Source organism: Rhinolophus sinicus, chromosome 3 (genome assembly GCF_057876585.1).
Source record: "Rhinolophus sinicus isolate RSI-liver-muscle chromosome 3, RSI-T2T, whole genome shotgun sequence".
Taxonomy (NCBI): domain Eukaryota; kingdom Metazoa; phylum Chordata; class Mammalia; order Chiroptera; family Rhinolophidae; genus Rhinolophus; species Rhinolophus sinicus.
Window position 1 is genome coordinate 111,841,713 of NC_142503.1, and position 24,362 is coordinate 111,866,074.

General features: G+C 34.6%; 1 pseudogene; it reads right to left on the reverse strand.

Annotated features, from left to right (window-relative positions):
* LOC109458478 (rho GTPase-activating protein 17-like) overlaps nt 1-24,362 on the reverse strand; it is a 94,692-nt pseudogene that overhangs the window by 59,946 nt on the left and 10,384 nt on the right.

Here is a 24,362-nt window from a genome sequence, read left to right on the forward strand (position 1 = left end):
AGACGCCTTGAAAGCTCTGCTTGTGTTTTGAAATGTGGCTGGCTGTTTTATTCAATCCCATCACAGGAGCATTGGCTACCAATTGACTCCACTGTCTTACAAAGTGGTAAATTTTCTATTACCAGGAATGCTAAACTGCAAATTGGATAAATACATCTAACACATTTTATTGACTGGATTATCATTTTGATTATAGAGATTTAATCTACTTTAAGCATGGTATGCATTTTCTAAGTAATTTTCCAATATGTGGCTCTATGATCATATTTCTAATGTAATAACTATATTGCTAAAACAGTCCCTAGAAGTACTGCATATCATATGTGTATGTTTGTGTATGTACATACAATAGAGTTGGATTAATTTAATTTTGCCAATGTTATTTTCTCTTCTTATGAATTAATTATATTATACAAATCCTTTAAGAAAATTAAAGATGTGTTCACATGGCTATTACATGTTTGGGAATTTAAAGAGAGTAAATGTTGATTGTAGAAAATAGTGGTCTTAAATTTGATTTTGCATCAGAATCACCTAGAGGGATTGTTAAAACAGCCTGCTGAGCCCCACCTAAAATTTCAGTAGATCTGGAGTGAGGTCTGAAACTTTGTACTTCTAACAAGTTCTCACCACTAATGCCATTTCTGCGGACCACACTTTGAGAATCACTGGTATAAAGCAATGAAACAAGCACATGATTTAACTACCTTTATTTTGTGTTACTATATAAACCTGAAATGCAAAATGTGTAAGTGGGGGCAGAATGGCCCTCATAGCTTGTAGTTCTGCTCCATAATTTGCACTTACAAATGACTTGTCAAGTTGATTATATAATCAGCTATTTAAGTATTGACAAGACTTTTTTTTTTTTTTTTGCTTTCCTGCTGTTCTCAGCTATGCCAGCTTGGAATTGTAAGCAAATTATTTTGTCAGTCTACATATAACGCACATTACTTTCTCTTTCTGTACCTCAATGTATCTTCCTCCAATAATTTCCTGTAGCACTTGCTGCTTTCCTCTGAGGGGAATAGCGGAGCTCAGGTCATCCATCAAACGGGTGCTCCATGTCAGCAGCTTCTGAAGTGATAAAAGGTGATTCTTATATGACATAACCATCAGAATGCTACAAAGAAGAAGTCACAGTTGTCAACTTGGGTCATAAACCATAGGAAATCTCAATGAGCCTTCTAGTACCTGCCAAGACTAGTATTAAAGAGACAAGAGGATGGAAAGATAGCATAGCTACAAATGACAGGTAAATATGTCTTTCAATATTAAAATGCGTACAGTGCAGCATCTGCATTATGGTCACTATTATGTCACCATTTTCCTGATTTCTAGAAGTAGAATTCATATCAGGCATAACATTCTAAGAGATAATTCACATGTGGAAAATGCAGCTACTCATTCAAGCATAAAGGATTTAATTTAGATAAAAATAATAGAGATGTGATTGTTTTGGGTTCGTTGCTCAGGTACATATATTAATTCCTATAAAAAAGCCTTTGTTTTGAATTTGCCAAATCAATATATTTGATACATTTTATTAGTCAAGTAGGTTTTGTGTAATGTTAATTTAGTGATTTAAAAAGAACAAGATATATATTTTTTAATTTTCTTCCTTTATTTTTACATTTTTCTATTTAAAAAACAAACAAACTTGGCATAATTTCCAAATAGTTAAAGAAAGAAAAAAAAAATCTTGGGTTTTAAATGTTCGATTTCATGGAGGACAAGCTTGCTCATGTTTTGGAAATATGGGAAACGTGTTCTAAACCAAGTGGATATATATTATAAATAATAAAAAAAGAAAGAAAAAAATTAACAGAAAAATCTCCCAATGTCAAAAAACAGTGTGGAACAAGATAAAAGTTGTTAAAATTGAAAAGCTTAAAACACTAAAATTTGAAGTGCAATTTTAATGTAACCCTATATTCCTTCTGAGATTTCCCCAATGCTCAAATGCAGACTGATCCTGTCTGTCTCTTAACCTTCCTCTCATATTTTTTAATTTTTTTGCCATGTTTGCTATACAGGCTGTAAGATTATCTGAATGTTTTCAGGGTTTCCAATACTTTTTGTTGTTGGTCGTGATCATAGTTTCAATCTCCAAAGGCTCTTTCATATTCCCTATATTCTTTTTACAGCATCAGTTTTGTTATTTTAAGGATGTAATTCATTATATTTGTCAAGGGTTTTTATTTGTATTATTTTTGTCATTATTTCTTACAAGGTTTATTATCACCTACGTTCTTTATTTTTGAAATTATCTTCCTTTGATTTTTCTTTTGTTTTTTAATTACAGTTTATTGGGGTGACAATTGTTAGTAAAGTTACATAGATTCCAGGTGTACAATTCTGTAATACATCATCTATATATCACATTGTGTGTTCACCACCCAGAATCACTTCTCTTTCCATCACCATATATTGGATCCCCTTTATCCTCATCTACCACCCACCTCCCCCTTACCCTCTAACCCTTTGATTTTTTTTTCTTACAGCTATCTAATTATTATCATTAATATTTATATTTAAGAAAAGAAAAAGAAAGAAGAAACGGTAGCTGGGTGGGTTCCTGTGCTGTCTGATCAGTTGGATTATTTCTAGATCATTTTTTCTAATGGTGCATTAACAGGAATAAATTCATTTTAGTGGCTTGACACAAGACATTATTTTTTGTTTGTGTTGAATTTCTGTCTGTGGTTTGGATCTATGTTGTGCTTTAAATTGCCCTCACTTTGGGACTTATATTGGCACAGCAGTCACTATTTGGATTTTTTACTGGTCATCATAGCAGAAAGAAACAGCACTAGAGGCTCTTTTGTCAACAGTTAAATGCTCCCACCTTGGAAGTGGTGCTCATTGATTAGAACTAGTTAGAGGGGCCACATTTAACCACAAGAAGGCCACAAATTGCAGTTTTATCATTAGGCCCTGGAAAGCCAGACAATAAAGCTAAAGATTTATAATAGTCATTAATCGCTGCTATAGCTCACAAATTTACCAGGAGCTCAATGCATTATAGAATGGGATATGTTGATTCCTAGACTTCAATTTGATAGTTTAGCTGAGAGGCTTCTGTAAGGAAGTGGATTTTCCAAGTGCCATACTGAGAAGGATTTTTTTCTAGGAAATAAAACCCACACTAGAATGTCAGCTTTCTCCACATTCTTCAATTAATTGCATTAAAGAAGAATGAGTTGCAATTTTTCCTTGATGTAAATGCTTACAGCCTCAATTCTGCATAATGAATGAGGGGAACAAAGGGATTGGAGGTGGACTCTGTTTTCAATTCTAATTTTTACCCTTGCACAGTTTTATACTTAATGAATATGAGCCAAGAGCACTTTAGGGTGTCAGTGTGTCAATTGTAATACAACTTCTGTTGCACACCCTCATAGCTTACCTTAAACAGTAGCTTTCTATGAATTTCAGCCAGTAAATGTGCTCCATCTAATTTATCATTTGAAGAAATTTGCTGTTATAGATTGATTTTTACCTATTTTTACATTTTGGTTTTAATCCAGTTTCAGGAGTGAGAGTCATATGTGTTCAGTAGCTCTGTCCAAAAGGAGAAGCTAAGGTGTATCTTGTATTTTTTGTTATTTAATTTAAAAAAAATATATATTTTATTTTTGAATAGAGTTAGATTTATTGAAAACTTGTGAATACATATAGAGTCCCACATACCTATACCCAGTATCCCTTATTATTAAGATTTTATATTAGTGTTGTATATTTGACACAACTAATAAACCAATGTTAATGCATTATTCTTACTAATTAAAGTCCATATTTTAACTGGATTTCCTCAGTTTTTAACTTAATGTTGTTTTTTCTATGCTAGGATCCCATCCAAGATACCTGTCACATTTAATTCTTATGTCTCCCAGCGCTCCTATTGGCAGTGACATTTTCGCAGACATTCCTTCTTTTTTATGATATTGACAGCTTTGAGGAATGCTACTTGAATATTCTGTAGGCTATCCCTCTCAATTTTTTTTTCCTGTTTTTCTCATGATTAGAGTGGGATTTTTGAGAGGGAGATCACAGAAGTACAGTATCATTTTCACTTCATCATATCCAGGGTTTATATTAACATGTAATAACTGTTGAAGTTAACCTTGATCACCTGACTAAGTACAGGTCAAGTTGCAACACAGTAAAGTTATTTTTTCCCCTTTTCTATACTGTAGTCTTTGGAAGAAAGTCACTATGCACAAGTCACATTTAAGGAGTGGAGAATTAAGCATCACCATTATGAGGGTGGAGTATCTACATAAATTAGTTATAATTCTTTTGCAAAATATAATTATCTTTCCCCTCAACATTTATTCATTCAATCATTTATTTATATAATTATGGACTTAGAGGTACCAATTTACATTTTAGTTTATAATCCAATATATCCCATTCTATCATACTTTTTCTTTGATTGACTGTTCAAGCTTTGATAATAGGAAGTTCTTTAAGTTGGATCCTGTGTCCTTTTTATATATCTCATCATTGTGTGTGTGTGTTCTGGTTTTAACCATGTTCTCATTTTCTGGTATTATAATTGCCCCAGGCTCATCTTGTATATTTTTTAGTCCATTCTGAGAATTAGCTGTGTTTTCAAGCAGACTTGGCTTCTTTAATTGAAGAAAGATATTAGAAACCAAGATCTGGAAAATACATGTGCTTATTATGACTTCAGGACATTGGTTCTATGCCCTCTCAACTGTAATGAAAAAGAAAAATAAGACCTGACACAATAAACTGCATAGAAGAAAACATAGGTACTAAACTTATGGACCTTGGGTTCAAAGAGCATTTTATGAATTTGACTCCAAAGGCAATGGAAGTCAAAGCTAAAATAAATGAATGGGACTATATGAAACTTAAAAGCTTCTGCACAGCAAAAGAAACCATCGACAAAATAAAGAGGCAACCAACTGAATGGGAGAAGATTTTTGAAAACAGTGCCTCCGATAAGAGGCTAACATCCAGAATATACAAGGAATGCATGCAACTCAACAACAAAAAACAAACAACCCAATTGAAAAATGGGCAGAGGACCTGAAGAGACATTTCTCCAAAGAGGACATACAAATGGCAAATAGACATATGAAAAAATGCTCAACATCACTAATCATCAGAGAAATGCAAATAAAAACCACAATGAGATATCACTTCTCCCCAGCCAAAATGGCTATCATCAACAAGACAAATAGTAACAAGTGTTGGAGAGGCTGTGGAGAAAAAGGAACCCTGATACACTGTTGGTGGGAATGCAGACTGGTGCAGCTGTTATGGAAGGCAGTGTGGAGGTTCCTCAAAAAATTACGAATAGAATTGCCATATGACCCAGCAATCCCTCTCCTGGGTATCTACCCAAAGAATCTGAAAACATTTAGAGATAAAGACACGTGTGCTCCAATGTTCATTGCAGCTTTGTTTACGGTGGCCAAGACATGGAAACAACCAAATTGTCCTTCGATAGATGAATGGATAAAGAAGTTGTGGTATATATACAGAATGGAATACTATTCGGCAGTAAGAAAAGATGATATAGGAACATTTGTGACAATATGGATGGATCTTGAGAGTGTAATGCTGAGCGAAATAAGACAGAAAAAGCAGAGAACCATGTGATTTCACTGATATGTGGTATATAAACCAAAAACAACAAAAGAACAAGACAAACAAATGAGAAACAAAAACTCATAAACACAGACAACAGTTTAATGGTTACCAGAGGGTAAAGGGTGTGGGGTGTGGGAGATGAGGGTAAGGGGGATCAAATACATGGTGATGGAAGGAGAACTGACTCTGGGTGGTGAACACACAATGGGATTTATAGATGATGTAATACATAATTGTACACCTGAAATCTATGTAATTTTACTAACATTTGTCACCCCAATAAATTTTAAAAATAAATTTAAAAAAAAGAAAAATAAAAATATGTGTGTAAACAAACCCATGAATATATTTATTATCTATCTATCATCTATCTACAGAGAATGTGTGTATGTATCTCCACTTGTATTGATAGTACATTAAACATGGATTCACAATGATGACTTGAACTCTCATCTTTTAGCACATGCATCATTTATGGTTTATCCCTTTCTTGGTCCGTATCCTCAGACTCCAACAATGACAAAACTGGCCACAGTCACCTGATTCTTTTACTTAATTGTCCAGTTCCAATATACATGAATAATGTTTTCAGAATTCTTAACCCATGCACACGGGAAGAATTTTGTCAACTGTAATACAGTGCTTATGTTCAGTTCATTTTTTCTTTAGTCTTCATTTCCAAAGTTACTTAGATCGGCATCTTCTTCCCTCATGTCAATGAAGATGTTTCATACATTTACAACATGGTTACACTCATTTGTGAAGTCTACAATCCACTTTGTGATACCTCAGGTTTGTTTTTCAAGTCTGAATTCTACCCTGTGATATCTCCACCTCCTAAATATATATGAGGTCTGAAAATTAAGTCTGTGAACTTGTTGCAATGATATTGCTAACTTTTTTTGATATTAGAGGGATTATTCATTATGAATTTGTACCAACTGAACAGTTAACCAAGTTTACTACTTGAAAGTGCTGGAAAGGCTGCATGAGAAAGTTAGACGACCTGAACTTTTCACCAACAAGTCATTGCTCTTGCATCACAACAATGCACCAGCTCACACAGCACTCTCTGTGAGGAAGTTTTTAGCCAGTAAACAAATACCTGTATTTAAGCACCCTCCCTAATCACCTGATGGCCCCCAATGACTTCATTTACCCAAAGATAAAAGAAATATTGAAAGGAAGACATTTTGATGACATTCAGGATATCAAGGGTAATGTGTTGACAGCTCTGATGGTCATTCCAGAAAAAGAGTTCCAAAATTGCTTTGAAGGGTAGACTAGGCATTGTTGTCAGTGCATAGCTTCCCAAGGGTGACCATAATGATATTCAGCAATGAGGTATGTAACACTTTTTGTAGGATGAGTTCTCGAACTTAATTGTATATGTAAAAGAGGTAAAAATTATTAATACGAAATATGTGAATGCATTTCTCCCTTTTTACAGTTTTGTTGTTGTTGATAACATTCTGTTTGGTCAAAGTTTCTAACTATCTAGACAATGAAGTGTGCCCTTCCAAGAGTGGGGCAGTGATGGTGAGAAGTTAGAACTCTTATAATAGGAATAAAGAAAGATATAAAATTTGGATTCTTAATTTAGTAGCAATACAATAGTCTGGGAAACCTGCTTTTTTGTTGTTGTTGTTGTTGTTGTTTTTAGTAAAAGAAAAATAAATTTATCCTTTATTATGTATTAACATATCAAGGGTGAAATCTAGATGACCAGATTATAAACTATTTCACACTATAGAATGAAATTCAAAGACTCGTGTTAAATTAAGAATTTTGCTGACCACTTGGTGGTGGAAGGAAGACTATCAAGAAAAAAAGAGTCTGGGGTAGAAGAGAAAAGCATTAAGTTTAAGATCCTGTTCTGCTGATGAATCTGGGGAGGTATTTGATATGTTGATAGGTTGATAGGTGGAGGGAAATGCCAGGAAAAGCTCTTACTGCCCTACTTTCCCTTTGGGACCCTGGGAGAAAACCTCTCAATGGAGAGGCCTTGCACTGACATGGGGAGGTCTCAGCAAGAAAAGAGGGTAAAACAGAGTGAATGTGCAGAGAACGGGATTATTTAATAGCCCCAAACTTCATTAAGCTTGCAGGTAGTGCATCAGCACACATGCTTTCTTTCATCTGTTTGATGATTACAGAGGTTAGCCTAATTAAAAGCCTGTCGGTAAGACTGAAATGTCTTAAGTTACCACCACCAACCCTAGCAGGAGGTGAAGTGACCCCACAGCTGTGGATGTAGCATAGAAATCCTGGGCCAGGGACTGTAGAGAGAATACAAAGAGACTTCGAGGCCTTGGGGGAAAGGAGATCTAAGATGCTGCATAAGCTTTCATGAAAGGTTACTGGGCCCTAAGCAAGCCAAGAGAATGACCAGATCAGGAGTTAAAGCAGCCAAGAACTTTAGCAGCAGTGACATGGCTCTCATCCAGGAAAGGACATGTCTTGCCTCAGCTTTTACTCAAACCAGACACTCCATAAAAGCTACAGTAAGGAACCAGTGGACAAAACAATAATCTGTGGATACCTCTCTCCTCTGCTGTCACAAAATAATGGAATGCCACTGATTCTCTCCATGTACAAAGAGCAGTGGAAGGAGAAAAACCATAAACAACACATTAGTGTCAGAGAAACTTATAAAGGAGAAAAAAATCAGAGGATCAAAATATATCAAAATAATTTGCTTTCCTTTTTTATCCAATCTAAATCAAGGAAATTTATCTCTGGATATGTCAGTTTTCTTTGTAAAAACCATTCAGATGGAGAAATAGTATTAGCAGTTTTCCTATTATGTTACTGATTTTGTTTTATTTTAAACCAGGATATTTTGTTTTCTTTACCATTATTGAAATTTATAGGGAAGAATGTTAATATCAACTTCAAACTTTATTTTACATACTTTGAGAAAGTTTTAAACATAAAAAAGGCAAAAATGTTACATTTTTCCATACATTTGATTCTAATTATACATTCTAAAAATGTGTGTCATCAAGTACCTGTGTACATATTGGCAATGCCAAGTTGTCATATACTATGTATATACATACATATGTATATATGGACTTTAATTTAACTTTAAGTAGATTAAATTTGCTTTAACTTTTATAGTCATATGTATATATGACTATAAAAGTTAAAGCAATTTCATTGGTAAAATTATAGGAAAATATAATAATGACCAATTGTATTAATTGTCAGTCATCATCTTTTCTTAGAGAAGGTGTTTATTTTCAAATGGGTCTGATACAGCTTGTACAAGAAAAAAATAATAATCACAAAAAGGTTGTAAGGATAAAAAGGAATACAGAAAATGGGTGCTTCTTATAAGGATATTATACAATTTAGCTCCCAGTTTTAGGATGATGTGTTTGAATGTCACATTGGCATTCTTGTACTCTACTAATTACAGAAGACAACTGTTCTTGTTTGATGGGTAATATGTTATTCTTATTAAATGGACACCTGGGTTTTTTTTCCATTCTTCCAATATATATGTAAAGGATAACCCTAATTTATTTTGAGATTTTCCTCCATTTTAACCAGTCAGCTTCTACTTCAATCCTACTCTTTTTCTCTATCGAGGTGTAATTGAACATGTTAGTTCCACGTGTACAATATAATGATTTGATATTTGTACATATTACAAAATTATCCAGCTTAGTCTAGTTAACATCCATACATATTTAATCCATTAAAAATGAGATCATTTAAAATTTCTCTAATCTTGAAGAAAAGGATGTTCACCTAAAAATGTACAACACTCAGGAAGCTGTTCACCAATTCTTTGTGGGTGGATTTAGCATGAAATGATTCCATTCGACATCTTTAAGTAAGTAGACGTTGAAGGTTACACACAAGCTTCAATGAAATTGCATGCTTCCAGGTCTGCTTGTGCTACTACATATATTGAACTTAGGTTTTCATTGATATAATCATTCTTAAAAACGTATTACTGTAGAAAATATAGCCAGGCATATTTAATTTTATTACAGTTCTGACTAGATAGCTTTGAGTTTTATTTAATAGTAAGGTGAAATTATTCGCCACAATGAGCTCCGTCATGTCCCAATTTCAACTGGTTGTTGTGGTTTGTTGTTGTTTGACTTTCTTGTCTGCCCTCTTACTCCTTTGTCCTTTCCCTCAACTACTTTGCTTTATGCTTCCCAATACACTAGGAACAAAATATCCACATTCTCCCTCTTGGAATAGGAAGTTTTATTGTGGTATAGCCCCACTGTTGTAAAAGCAGGTAATTTTTTAATTAGTTTCTCAGATCCATTGATGAAGAGAAATTTTGTCTCAGAACAGATTATACCCATAGTATCACCCATACCTGATTTATATGATTTAAGGTAGTGTAGCAAATGAGATTCAGGATTTTTGAACTGATACTATTTATATAAGATTTTGGACTTAAGAGTTAATGCTGTAATTTTTTGAGAATTTTTGGAACTTTTGGAGGGGGTGAATGCATTTCGCAAATGAGATGACATACAGTGATGGGAAGAGAACTGGCTATGGATGGTGAACATACAATGTGATGTATAGGTGATTTATTATAGAATTGTACAATTGAAACCTATGTAATTTTACTAACGAATGTCACCTCAATAAATTTAATAAAAATTAAAAAATAGCATATTTAATATATGGTACAGGAGGAGAAGGCATATCTCCAAGTCTTAACCCTTTGTTCCTGAGAATCTGACCTCATTAGAAAAAAGGTCCTTTGCAGATATATTAAGTTAAAGATCTGGAGATGAGCTTATCCTGGATTTAGGGTGGATCCTACATCCAATTATGAGTGCTTTCATAAAAAAACACACAAGAAAAAGACATAGAGATACCCTTTAGGTATGTGAAGATAGAGGCAGAAATTGGGGTGATGTATCACATTCCAGTTGATCACAGTAAGTCTAATTAACATCTATATATAGTTTGGCAAACCAAATCATGGCAAGATTTACCTGCAACCACCAGAAGTTAGCAGAGTGGAATGACACCGATCTCAGAGTTTCCAGAAGGAACCAAATCTGTTCATAGCTTTAGAATTCTGGCCTCCAGTACTGTGAGCGAATACGTTTTTGATGTTTTAGGTTCCAACTTTGTGCAAATTGTTATATCAACCATAGGGAACTTATATACAAGTCTAACCATATGACCTGTAATCATACTCCTAAATATTTACTCAACTGGTTTTAAAACTTATAACCACATAAAACACGCATGAAAATGTATATAGTAGCTTTATTCATAATTCATAATTACCAAAACTGGAATCAACCTTCAACAGGTGAATGTATACAAAAACTGTGGCACATCTGTTGAAAGGAATTGATTAAAAACCCCACACACACATGCGCGCGCACACACACACACACACACGCGCGCGCAAAGATGAACTTAAACAGATGCACAATGGTAAGTGAATAAAGCCAGTCTTAAAAGGCTACATGCTGTATGTTTCCAATTATTTGGCAATCTGTAAAAGGCAAAAAAAAAAAAAAAAAAAAAAAAAGGTTAATATTTGCCAAGAATTTTGGTGGGAGTGTTATTGGAGGGAAAATGAATACAAGAAGCACAGGACATTTTTAGAACAGCAAAACGATTCTGTATGATACTATCATGGTGAAAAAAAGGTATCAAGCATTTGTCAAGAATCCACAGAACTTTACAGGTCTAATGTATGCAAATTTAAAAAAAATATGTAGGATATTGGGGACACCACGATAGAATGAGGAATGTGATAAAAGGATCAAAATGAATTTTTCATTGCTTTTTGCTGTCGAATAATTCACATAGGCTTTCTTCACTACTTTTTATTCTTTTTGTTTTTTTTTTTCCTCTAATTGGCTAATCTCAAATTATCTTTGTTTGTTGGTTCGTTTTTCTGCATGATAAGGTCTGTCCTTGAAGTTCTCTATTAAATTTTACAGTTCTGTCACTGTATTCTTCAGCTCCAGATTGTCTTTTTTTAAATATTTTTTTTAATTTTACAATTACAGTTGATATACAATATTATATTAGTTTTATGTGTACAACATAGTGATTAAACACTTATATAACTTACAAAGTGATGACCCCAATAAATTTAGTACCCATCTGACACAGTGCATAATTATTAAATATTACTGATTATACTCCCTATACTAGCTATACTTTCATCTCCATGACTATTTTGTAATTACCAATCTGTACTTCTTAATCTCTGCCCCCTTTTCATCCATCCCTCCAATCCCCCTCCTATCTGGCAACCATCAAATGTTCTCTGTATCTATGAATTTATTTCTGTTTTGTTTGTATGTTTATTTTGTTTTTTTAGATTACACATATAAGTGAAATCATATGGTATTTGTCTTTCTCTGTCTGACTTATTTCACTCAGCACATTACCCTCTAGATCCATCTATAATATTGCAGATGGCAAAATGTCATTATTTTTTATGGCTGAGTTATGTTCCATTGTGTATATGTATCACTTTTTCTTTATCCATTCATCTATTGATGGATACTTAGGTTTTGTCCATATCTTGGCTATTGTAAATAATGCTGCAGTGAACATATGGATTCATGTGTCTTTTGGAATCAGTGTTTTGGGTTTCTTTAAATAAATACCCAGAAGTGGAATTACTGGGTCCTTCTTTGATCCTATTGTAGCCTGTTTTACAGTCTATTTTGTCTGGTGTAAGTATTGCTATGCCAGTTTTTTTTATTTATTTATTGTTTCCATTTTTATGAAATATCTTTTTCCATTCCTTTACTTTCAGTCTCTGTGTATTTTTATCTGAATTGAGTCTCTTGTACGCAGCATATGTAAGGGTCTGCTTATTCATTCAGCCAACTTATGTATGTCTTTTTTTATATTAGTTTCAGTTGTATAAAACAACATAATGATTCGATATTTACAGTCCTCACAAAGTGAAAACCCCATCAAGTCTACCTGTTTGACATTGTACCTAGTTATTACAATACTATTGACCATATTCCCTATGCTGTACTTTACATTCTGTGACTATACACACACACACAGGCACACACACATATAATTATAGTTGATATTCAATATTATTTTATATTATATTCAGGTGTATAGTGCCTGGTGATAAGGTATTTATGTATCATATTTTGATGTGTATAATGCACACTTTTTTGCCCAAATTTGTGAGGCAAAAATAAGGAGGTGCATTATACATTGGTAGTACGAATTCCATATCCATATAAAGTTTTTAATTCTTTTATTTATGCTTATGAGTTAAAAGCATAATTCTAGAAATCAGTAATGATATCTGCATATAAAATAACACCCTGGATTATGATAATCGGTTTTGTTGAACTTACCACAAACTTGCAACAACAAAGAGTTTTTGGCCTTCTATGATGAATGAATATCATAAATTTGTTACCAATACATAAAACTTCTTGTACCTTGTATCTGTTCTTGTGTTTTGTAATTATTTGTTACATTAAATTTCTTGCACCATATGTTAAAAAGTATATGCTGAAATTCCTTTATTTTTTTAAAGATACAGAATTTGATTTTAATATTTAGCTTTAGTAAATCCTGAATACAAAATTGTGCAAAAATTTAAATAATGCAGAAATATATATGAAGTAGAAAGTGAAAGTCCACTATAATCCACTCTTTCCATGCCCTCAAATAATCATTATTAAGAGCTTACTGTATATTTTCTTGATTTTTCATGCACTGACATACATGAAAGTGTATGTATCTGTCATGCAGGGTGTCATGCGGGGTCTCAGCTCCTGCTCCCCACATAAGAACCCCAGGATATGGTGAGGCCAAAAAGGAACACCCACGGAGCCATAGACAGGGGAGTCATACCACTATATTCTCGCTGGCGGCTGGGTTGGAGACACAGGAATCAGAAGCCACACTATCTGCAACCTGCCGTCCACTTCTCTGCAATCCGCAACCCGCATTCCACCCTTGCAAGCTCAGCCACCATCTTCTTGCTAGCCCCCCCATCTGCTGCTAGCATAGCCACGGCAGTTATATTAGTGGCCAATGGCTCACTGGTTACAGCTGACGGCCAACTAGCCACAGCTGATAGCCATCCAATCACAGTTGATGGCCATTTACTACCCGAGTGAGCACCTTTCCACATGAGGGCAAGAGCCTGGAAACTGCACTCCTAGCTCTGTCCCCACAGTATCTCTTTTATCAAAAATGGTATTGGATTATACATACTCTTCTGCAAACTTATTCACTTAACAGTTGATCTTTCCATGTCAGTGTGCATGGTTTTCTCTTAGTTCCTCAAACATACCAAACTTTGATGACCTTGGGGCCTTCCACACAACCCTGGAATATTCTTTCCCATACTTGGTAAATCTAGTTCCTTGTTTCCTTTAATTTTCTGCATGAATGTCATTTCTTTGGATGAATTTTTCCTGATCAATTTATGGAGTCCTCCCCACTGTTATTCTCTATTCACTACACCATATTTATTTCCGTTGGACCAGGTACTACAGTTTCTAATTATGTGTTTGTTCACTTGTTGAAATTCCTTTATAATACAAAACGCAAGTACCTAATTGTAAACAAATAAAAATGTTGGTGTGCATTATAAACGGGGGCACGTTATACACTGCAAAATATAGTATTCTATGAAGTGATCCCACTGATAAGGGCGGTACCTGTCTGACACCCTACATAGTCTTTGCAACATTATTGATTATATGCCCCTACTGTATTTCACTTCCCAGTGACTATTTTGTGACTACCAATTTGTACTTCCTAATCCCTTTACCTCTCTCACCCATCCCCCAGAACCCCTCCCATCTACACTCTATGTCTTTTGATTGGAGCATTTAAAGTAATTGTTCATAGATATATAGTTATTGCCATTTTATTATTCAGATTTTTGATGTATATTTTCATCTTCTTTTTCTTAAAGAAGTCCTTTTACATTTCTTGTGATACTGATTTGGTGGTAATGAACTCCTTTACATTTTCTTGTCTGGGAAGCTCTTTTGCTGTCCTTTAATTCTAAATGATAGTTTTACTGGGTATAATAATCTTGGTCATAGGTCCTTGTTTTCCATCACTTGAATATTTTGTGCCAATCACTTCTGTACTGCAAACTTTCTGTTGAGAAATTAGCTGACAATCTTATGGGGTTCCCTTGTAGGTAACTAACTGCTTTTCTCTTGCTGTTTTTAAGATGCTCTCTTTGTTTTTAAAATTTGGCATTTTAATTATGATGTGTCTTAATGTTGGCCTCTTTGGGTTCATCTTGTTTAGGACTCAGTGCTTCCTGGGCTTGGGTGTCTATTTCCTTCACCAGGTTAGGGAAGTTTTCAGTCATAATTTCTTCAAATAGGCTTTTAACACGTTGTTCTCTCTCTTCTCCTTTTGGTAGACCTATGATATAAATATTTCTATGCTTGATGTTGTCTCAAATGTCCCTTAAACTATCTTCACTTTTTTGGATTTTTTTTTCTGTTTTGTTGGGTATTTTCTGCTACTTTATCTTTTAAATTGCTGATTTGATCCTCTGCTGCATCTGATCTGTTGATTTCCTTTAATATATTCTTCATTTCAGTTATTATATTCTTCATTACTAACTGGTTCTTTTTTATGTTTTCTGTCTCCATTTTTATGTTTCCTATTTCTTTGCTGGAGTTCTTCCTGAGATCATTGAGTATAGTAATAACCAGTGTTTGGAACACTTTAGCTGGTAGTTTGCTTGTCTGCATTTTGTTTAGTTCTTTATTTGGAGTTCTGTTTTGTTCTTCCATTTGGCATAGGTTTCTTTGTCTCCCTTGTTTTGGATACCTCCTGTGTTTGTATGTATTAAGTAGAGCTGCTATGTCTGCTGATTGGTAGAGTGGCCTAATGTTGTAAGTGTCTTAAGGAGCCCAATGGCACAGTCTCCCCAGTCACCTGAGCCCTGTTTGGTAGGTGTGTCCCTTGTATGTGTTGTGTGTGCCCTCTTGTTGCAGTTGAGCCTTGATTGCTGTGGGCACATCAATAGGAGGGATTGACCCTCAGGACAGTGAGAACTGTCCATGACTTAAGTGGAGTAGTTATTGTGCAGAGACTCACCATATGGAACAGGATTCACTTTTGTGGGACTCTGGTGCCTGCACAGTCTGCCCTTTGTGTGTGCCATTTGTGGAGGTGGTTGAGTGATGCTCTGGTGTAGTCTGAAGCTGGCCACTGGGTTTGTTGTTTCTGGGGCCTGGTGGGAAGGGCTTTGCTGCAAGGTCACCTGCTGCTTGTGCCCTGCCTGGGCCCATTTAGTATGACCTACAAAGTGATCTGCAGATGGTTGCCACTTGTGCTGGGATTACAGGTATCTGGGAGAGGCTAAGCTGCGAACCAAGTCTGGCAGTCACTAGTGCCATGTTCGGGCTGCTTAGCAAGTCATATGGGGCATGCCAAGGCCAGATGCTTGTTTTTTGAGGTTTGTGAACCTTTGAGAGATTGTTGTAAAGTCCACAGCATGAGCCAAGGCAGACCATTTGTACGGAAAAGTCACAAGAAGCACTTGGGTGTTACTGCAAGTTGGATGCAGTGAGGTCTCAGGGAATTACCAGGGTGAGGTGAACAGTGTTAGCCACATTGATGGAGACTCAGGAATGGTACTCGCCTGTGTATCCAGGCTGGGTGTAGGGAGGTCTCAACCAAGGAACAATGGATTTTGCTAGCACTTCTGTCTGGGAGAAAGTTGCTTCTCCAGCCCTTACCCTGCAGCCAGACAATTCAGCTCCTCCCCATATGTCCCTAGCACCTTTCAAGCTGCTGCCCTAGTACTGGAGTGCGGAGCGAGTGAGTCTGTCACAAAGTAAGTCTGTATGCAGGCCCTTTAAGAGGAGACATGTGCCCCAGCTACAATCTCTGCTGGTTTTCACAGTCAGAATTTATGGGGATTTCTTCACCAGCACTGGAACCCTGGAGTAGAAAGCCTGGTGTGGGGCTGGGACCCCTTGCTGGTCAGGGCCCCTCTGAAGTCAAGATATCCCTTCCAAATTTTAACCCCCATACATGGATGTGGGACCAGCTTGTTCCGCATCTCCACCCCTCCTACCAGTCCGACATGGCCTTTTCTGTATGTCCTTAATGATAGAACTTCTGTTTAACTAGACTTCAGGCAATTCTCAATGATGGTTGTTCTGTAGATTAGTTGTAATTTTGATGTGGTCATGAGAGGAGGCAAGCACAGCAAGATATGTATTCTGCCATCTTTACTGGAAGCTAATATGTGTTTCTTTGCTTTTTTGTGGTTTCTATTTATTAAACTTCTCATTTTGTTCATGTATTGTTTTCCTGATTCCATTTAGTTGTCTGTGTTCTCTTGCATTTCATTCAGTTCTTTAAGATGATTATTTGGAATTTTTGTCAGACACATTGTAGATCTCCAGATATTTGGGTTCAGTTAGTGGAATTTTATTTGTTTCCTTTCATGGTATCATATTTTCCTGGCTCTCTATAAGCCACATAGCCTGTGTGGTGCCTGTCCATTTGAAATAGTGAACACTTCTTTCAGTCCTTACAAGCTGCTTTTAGCAGATGAAGACCTTCTTCTATCTGTTCCCCAGGTTGGTGGAACTACCTCTAGAATTGCAGTCTTGCTGAGTTAGAGTTGGTTACGAGGCTATTGCTGAGTCTGCAGTTGGATCTGCAGTTGGCAGGCTTGTTTCCAGGGTCTTGGTTGAGTGTGGATCCTGTCTGGTCCCTGGGTGAATGGGACTCCCTCCAATACTTTGTTCTGGAGGGTGGCATTGGGACAAGTGTTCACTTCAGGGTCCACATTTGGGTCTTCAGACAGCAGTTCTATTACCTGTTGTGTAATAGTTGTGACTTCCACCAGGTCCTGGGGAAGGCTGCTGCCTGGTCACTGGATGGGTCCCTGGATGGACCATGGCTGACAGGGGCTGGAAACAACCTTAGGATTGTTTCAGGTTCCACAGCCAAAATTGTGGTATGAGTTGTTGAGTGACTTAGTATATCAATATATTAACTTCCAAATAATTGTGTGAATGAACAAAATTTAAGACAATTTTGGGTTGCCATATCTGATGTATAAAGTTCACCTACAAAGCATATAGTAATATATTAAAATCTTCTAGGTAAAATAAACATTTTTACATAGCTCATTTTAAAAATATTTACAAACTAGAATAATTTTAAACATGAAAACAAGGTGAAGGAGCTCAGAAAGCATGTCCTTTCAAAAGAATTCATAAGATAATACATTTAATGAAGAAAGATGAGGACACTCAACTATTAAAAGAAATGATGTGCAGAGGTAGTAGACGTAGTATTCTTCTAGAAAGATGTAGTATTCTTCTAGAATTCTTCTAGAATTCTTCTAGAAAGAATTATTAAGACTAAATTTTGGAGTTATCTAGATGCTGACTTTAGTTCAATTTAAATGATGAACCTAACTTTTTGGACACTGGACTTGTACTATAATATCCTCTTGATTGCCAGAGATTTTTCTAACAGTGGATAGATAGCCCTCTTCCAATTATGGGACAATAAGTATCTCTAAACTCAGTCATGAATTAGAATAGAAATCTATTCAAATTTGTGTTACGATGCTTTCTAAATGAAATATTCTACCATTTTATAGTTTTCCTTGATAAATATCTTAGTGTTTCGTACATCAAGGGTTGTATCATTCACATCATTATTTTCTAGATGTAATGCCCAGAGATTAGTTTAGACCATACAGAAGATATTCCTGAGTTCTTCAGAAACAACATGACCTAAAAATAATTTTCTTCAAATAAACTTGCCAATCTTGAATACGATAGAAGGATCATTTATATCATCATAGATAGAATGTGCTTTGTTCTTCTGAAAAATGTGCAATATTGTGTATCAGTTAAGTTACAAATTTTATTGTTGTTTGCTTTATTTCCTTTTCTGTAAAAATAAACTGGAAACTAAAAAGTACTTAAGTAAAAATTACTTACAAAAAATCATGCCTTATGGAATACATCAGCAGTATTTCAACTCGTTAGAATTAAAATAAACTTAAAATTTATATTTACTTTCTAATCATGACAAATACTGAAACTTCAATAGCATTGTAAGTGGTAACCTTTCCCTTTTAATTTCTAAAAGTAATGCAGATGTAAAGTTGTCTAACACTTTATCATTTTATATCAATTGCGTTGTAATAAATACCAATTATCCCGAACCCTCAGTCCCAAATTCTAGTTTTCAACATTGTTTTTCTGACATAAAATTGGTACTGAGACAAAATGCAAAAGTAATTAGATTGCTTTTTCATATTGCTAATATATCATGTAATTGAATGATGGTTCAGAATATTTAAGACATCTTTGAGTTTGGAACCTATTATAGTATTATTTATTTACTGATAGCATTTTTTTCTCCTCTGTCTCCCCTTATAATTCTAACTAGCTTTATGGGATGAAATTGCCCTTCAATAATGACTGATATTTTTTCCATTGTTAAAAGTTTAGTATTCTCATTCTCTACCTTCTTAACTATGTGAAAACATTATAACATATGAACATTTGCTTTCTAAATATTCTGTGAACTGATCAATTTAAGTGAGGTGGCATTTCATCCCATTATTTAGTATAAATGTAACTAGTAAAGCAATTCATTAGCCCCTGTGATCATTTGTATTTAAAGTATATCATGCATATTGATCCCTCATGCATTTCTTTTTCTTGTTAAACTATAATCAAATAGATGATACTCACATTCATTTTGAGAGCTTAGATGAGTCTATTTTTCATTTCTATTGATGCCCATTTCTGGATTTCTTGTTGAACAATACAAATACATATACTGAATATACACTAAAACTTTAAGAAACTTGCATACCTTTTCTAATCATTTTAGGAATACAATTACATTAAATTACAACTACATGACAGCTTAACCAAAAATGATATACTACGCAAGAATGTAAATATTATGTAGTACTTTAAAATTTATGATTTGATTTTCATAATATTTTCATCTCTGATTAAATTCTATTGTTTTTCAGTGTAATTTACATTTTCTTTTCAAAGTTCTACTTACCTTATGTGTCAGGAGGCCAATGGCTTGATTCAATGAGCTGTTTTTCTATGATTATTGCATGAACATGAGGTCTGCATTTTTCTCTTAGTCCAGTCCATTGATACTAACTTAATCCAAGATATTTGTTAAGAGAAAATTTGAATGTACTTAATAATTAATTTAATATTGCTTATATTCTTTAATCCTCTATAAAAACTATTACAGCCACATATTAAAAGGGTGCCCCACAAATGTATACACATTTTAAGAAAGGAAAAAAATGTATTAATTGTAATACTCAATGTAAATTGATAACACAAGATGAATAGAAGTCACATTTGACTTCTGCAATTACAAGAAGTGCTCAAAGTGGTTGCAATCAGCGTCTGGACACTTCAAGCTGCGACTACTGCTTGAGTAAAGATAACATCTCTTAAAATGTGTATGCATTTTTTGGCACCCCTGGTATTATGACTTCTACTTTATGTGCATTTATCGACAATACTCGCATAAACTGAAAGTTTGAAATGTGTACCAAATTCCAAATGAGATGTATATATAATAACTCATCTACTCACAAATATATCTCATTTAAAGTTATATTAAACATACATAGACCAATTATTTTCCATGCCTCTAAGTGGCTAGAGGCATAAATGTATCCATTATACTTGAGCATTAATTGTTAATTTTATGTACTTTTATATAACCGGGCACATAACCCAAAACCTCTTGGAGCTAAGTATTTAAGGTCAGAAAAGGATGGATTAGGAGTAATTTCCTGCCATTAATTTTCATTCTTACACTTGCAAGATGGAATATTGTAGATTCTAAAATATTAGATACCTCTAGTATTATATATAGAAAGGATATGAATTAAGTAACTTAGAGGAATGTAACTTAGCCCCCTCAAAAAAATAATAACTAAGCCTATTTTGATATGGAATGTGAGAAGCTATGAAGTAGAAAAAGGGATGTCAATAGTATCTTAATCTTTCTTAGAGAAAACAATATATTTATCTCTGCAGACCAGGAAGAATCTCTGTCCTTTCCATATTGGGAGGGGCAGAGTTTATTTTATTTCTATTATTATTATCTTTCTATGTAAAAGCACATAATCAAAACTAATGCATAATTGAATGCAGCTCTTCCCCCTCACAGCTAAGAATCAGGTGGATGAAATGAGTAAGACTTTGAAGTAAAACATGTAAACTCCTTGTAAAACTTGCAGTATTTTAATGTTCTATTCAGAATTTCTAACCCTCTTATAGCAGATTCCATGCCTATTTAAAACTTGTCAGCACTGTAGATATTCTGATGAAATTACAATAAATGTCAGTGAAGAAGAATTTTAATAAGTCAAATAGTTTCTGAGTTAAGCATATTTTCATATCCGCCAGAATTTCACCACCTGCTCAAACTGTACATTCTTCTGTCTCAGAAAAAAGAATATTCATATTTTTCTAAGGGTGACAATTAAGCTAGTTCAGTATTGGAGTTGTTTAAAGCATCAGTTAGCATTTACCTAAGATTATCAAACCTTAACTTAGCCAAAATAGACAAGATGGCATAAAGGAGTGACTCAGGTGCTCTGGGAATATGCTGACCGTATTAATAATGGATCATGGTTGTCTCTGAATTTGATATTAGATAACTTTTCTTAATAACTCCTTATTTAATTTCTTCATGAATCTAAACAAGGGGAACATTTGTGTTAATGGGAGAAGACAGATAATTTAAAGTATATAGTCTTATGTACATATGTAAATATGTACTTGTCTAAATTCATTAGCCCTTAGAATAAATATTTTAAAGAGGAAAAAAGTCATCGATTACCAGAAAGTATTTGTAATATTTAGTAGATTAGATATAGAGAGTTGGTACTTTCTTATTTCCTTTTTGCCACTAATGTTTAAAATTAATGCTTTTTTAATTTATTTATTACCTACTGCTGCATAACAAATTACTCCAGAGTTTAGCAGTTTAAACAACATTTACTATATCACCATTTCTGACTTATTTGGAAGTGACTTAGCTGGTGGTACTAGTTCAGGGTATCTTAGGAGGTTACAGTCTAGATATCAGCTGGGCCTGCACTCAACTGACGGCTTGACTAGCCTAGAGAATCCACTTCCAATACGATTTTCATATATGGTTGTTAAGAGGAAGCCCCTATTCCTCGGTGGCTCTGGGCACATGGTCACAATTCCACATCACGTGGGCCTCTCCATAAGGCTGCTTGAGTGTCCTCCTGATATCCCCAGAGTAATTCCTTAGAGCATAGGTGGCCATTAGAGACTTTGACTACATGGTCTTAGCACACATGGACATTTTTGCAATGCTCTTTTGATTACACCGATCTATCCTTTTTGACGTAGGAGAAGATTATAGAGGAATATAAGTACTAGGAGATGAGGTTAATTAAGATCCATATTGGAGACGCTGGTATTTAGCTTTAACTCTTCCACTGCGTTAATTGATTTCAAGGTGGTTTTTTTTTTTTTTTCAAAATGTGTCAAAAATACACAAAAAAACAAAAAGTTGATATTTTGACTATTTTATGCATTTAATAATAACAATTTCAGCTGCTTTGTGTATAAATGACATGACTTTATGTATGAAAATGTCAAGATTATTCATTCATATATATCTGACTGTTGTGGCAAAAGGGTTAAACTATAATCAAGGAAGGCTGTAAATGAAATTATTGCTATTTTATATACATGCACATTTTAAGAAAGTTTCCCCAGTAGAAGTTGCTGAGATTGGTTTTTAAAAACTTTCAAAATATCCTTTTAAAAGTTATTTCTTATTTTTCTTAATTAAAAATGTTCATTGAAGGCAAGAGAGTTATTTCAGAAGTTTGACTCATTTTCTCCTTTATGGGGAATGTTTTTATCCACTATTTCACATATGCCACACTCTTCTGGTATTTGAATAATTTTCATCTTTCTGGGCCTCATTCATGCTTTGTCTAAAATTGACTACAAAATCATTGAAAACTCTACCCTTCTCTAACAATTCTAATCATCAGTGCAAATGCATTAGGTATTTTTTCATCATTAGCAAATGACTTATATGTGTAAAGTGCTTTTTCCTAAGAAGAATACAGTTTTCTTGAATGGACAACACCTTATATTCTTTTCTTTCAATTCCTCAATATATCACTCAGGATAAGCCTGAGCACAAAATCATATTTATGCGTTGAATTATATATACAAAGGTATATATTGAGGTACATATGTATTGAGGTCAGAAACCCATCAGTGATGCTCTGTATCAGAAGGACTCCAACTTATTTGCTCCTTGATGGAAAGAGAGAGTCTTCAGATGAGTGATAACTGCTGCCAGAGCTCTTTAGCCTACATTATTCCATTGTCTACCATTAATTCATGATGACTTTCCTGAAAAAAAAAAATCCTCTTGATCACAATAACTTAGAAAAATAAAATTCTTGAAAATATTTTACATATTCTGCTTATATAATACATAAAACTACTCAGCAGTCAGTTTTATTATCTTGCTTAAAGATTTCTTTTAAATTTGAGCTGCTATTTTCAAGAAACCTTCATCCTGGAGATTGTGTCATAACTCAATTAGAACTGACAGGTCATTTCAAATTCCACTTTTACTTTAACAAATTACTGTACCAAATTTCCTTCAGGCTGTACTTTGATTGTTAATTAGCACACATATCATGTAGCTAAAGGAAGATAGGCATTTTATGGCAAGGGTTTTTCTCCTAATTAAGTGCAACGGCTTATTCATTTCCAGTGACTTTGAGGTTAACTTTTAAAAATCATGTTTAACACCTTCTTTATTTTTCTTAGTTGTAGGACACAGACTTCTGTGGTTTCATCTGTAACCAGTGGTGAGTATTATTACCACTTTATATTCTAGTAATGGTTCTGATTTAGAAAGACAGCTTCCCTCCGTTTAGTTATTGTTTATTCTTTGTTAAACTGAGCAAACTTGGTTGCCAAGTATGTAAAAGTGTACAATGCTGTGTAATCAATAGATTTTTTGAATTATGAAAAACATCAGAACCCTCCGAGCCATGTGTTGGAAAAGATAGGTTACAAGCATTGAATACATACTGTAGGAACTTAGGGAGCTTCCATTAATTTATCAGTAATGGATGTATTCTACACCAGTTTGAGCTCCAAAGTATGTTTACAGACGGTTTTCAGTCTCACTTTTCCTGTCATATTCTCCTCTCCTACCTGGCTTTCCCCTTCCTATGACAACTCAAAAAGACACCTAAATTCTGACTGCTGTTTTAAAAATGAGTCATGATTGCTCATACATTTAATCTTGTGATGTGTCACCTGACTTGGAGACAGCTGACCAAACAGCTCAAGAAATCCTTCTCTGGTGGCACTGCCACTTCTGTCATCTCTAGCACACACTGTTTCTCATTCAGGCAATGAGGCTGCAGCAGTCTCTTCAAGACACAAACAACTACTGTAAATAACCACCAGGTCTATAGTCTTTCAAGGTGCGAGGGAAAGAAAATCATTGTTCCCACCAGCCATGTAGTGGAATAATCATGTTTCCTATAAAACCTGGCCTGACATTTCAACCTAGTTGCTATTTAAGCTTAAAAACTCCCAGAGGAAGTTTGTTCTATGTTAGACTCCAGTGTCAACCATATCACAGATGGAAATTCATGTTCACAAGTGTTACTGTGTTTCTGCAGGATCTAG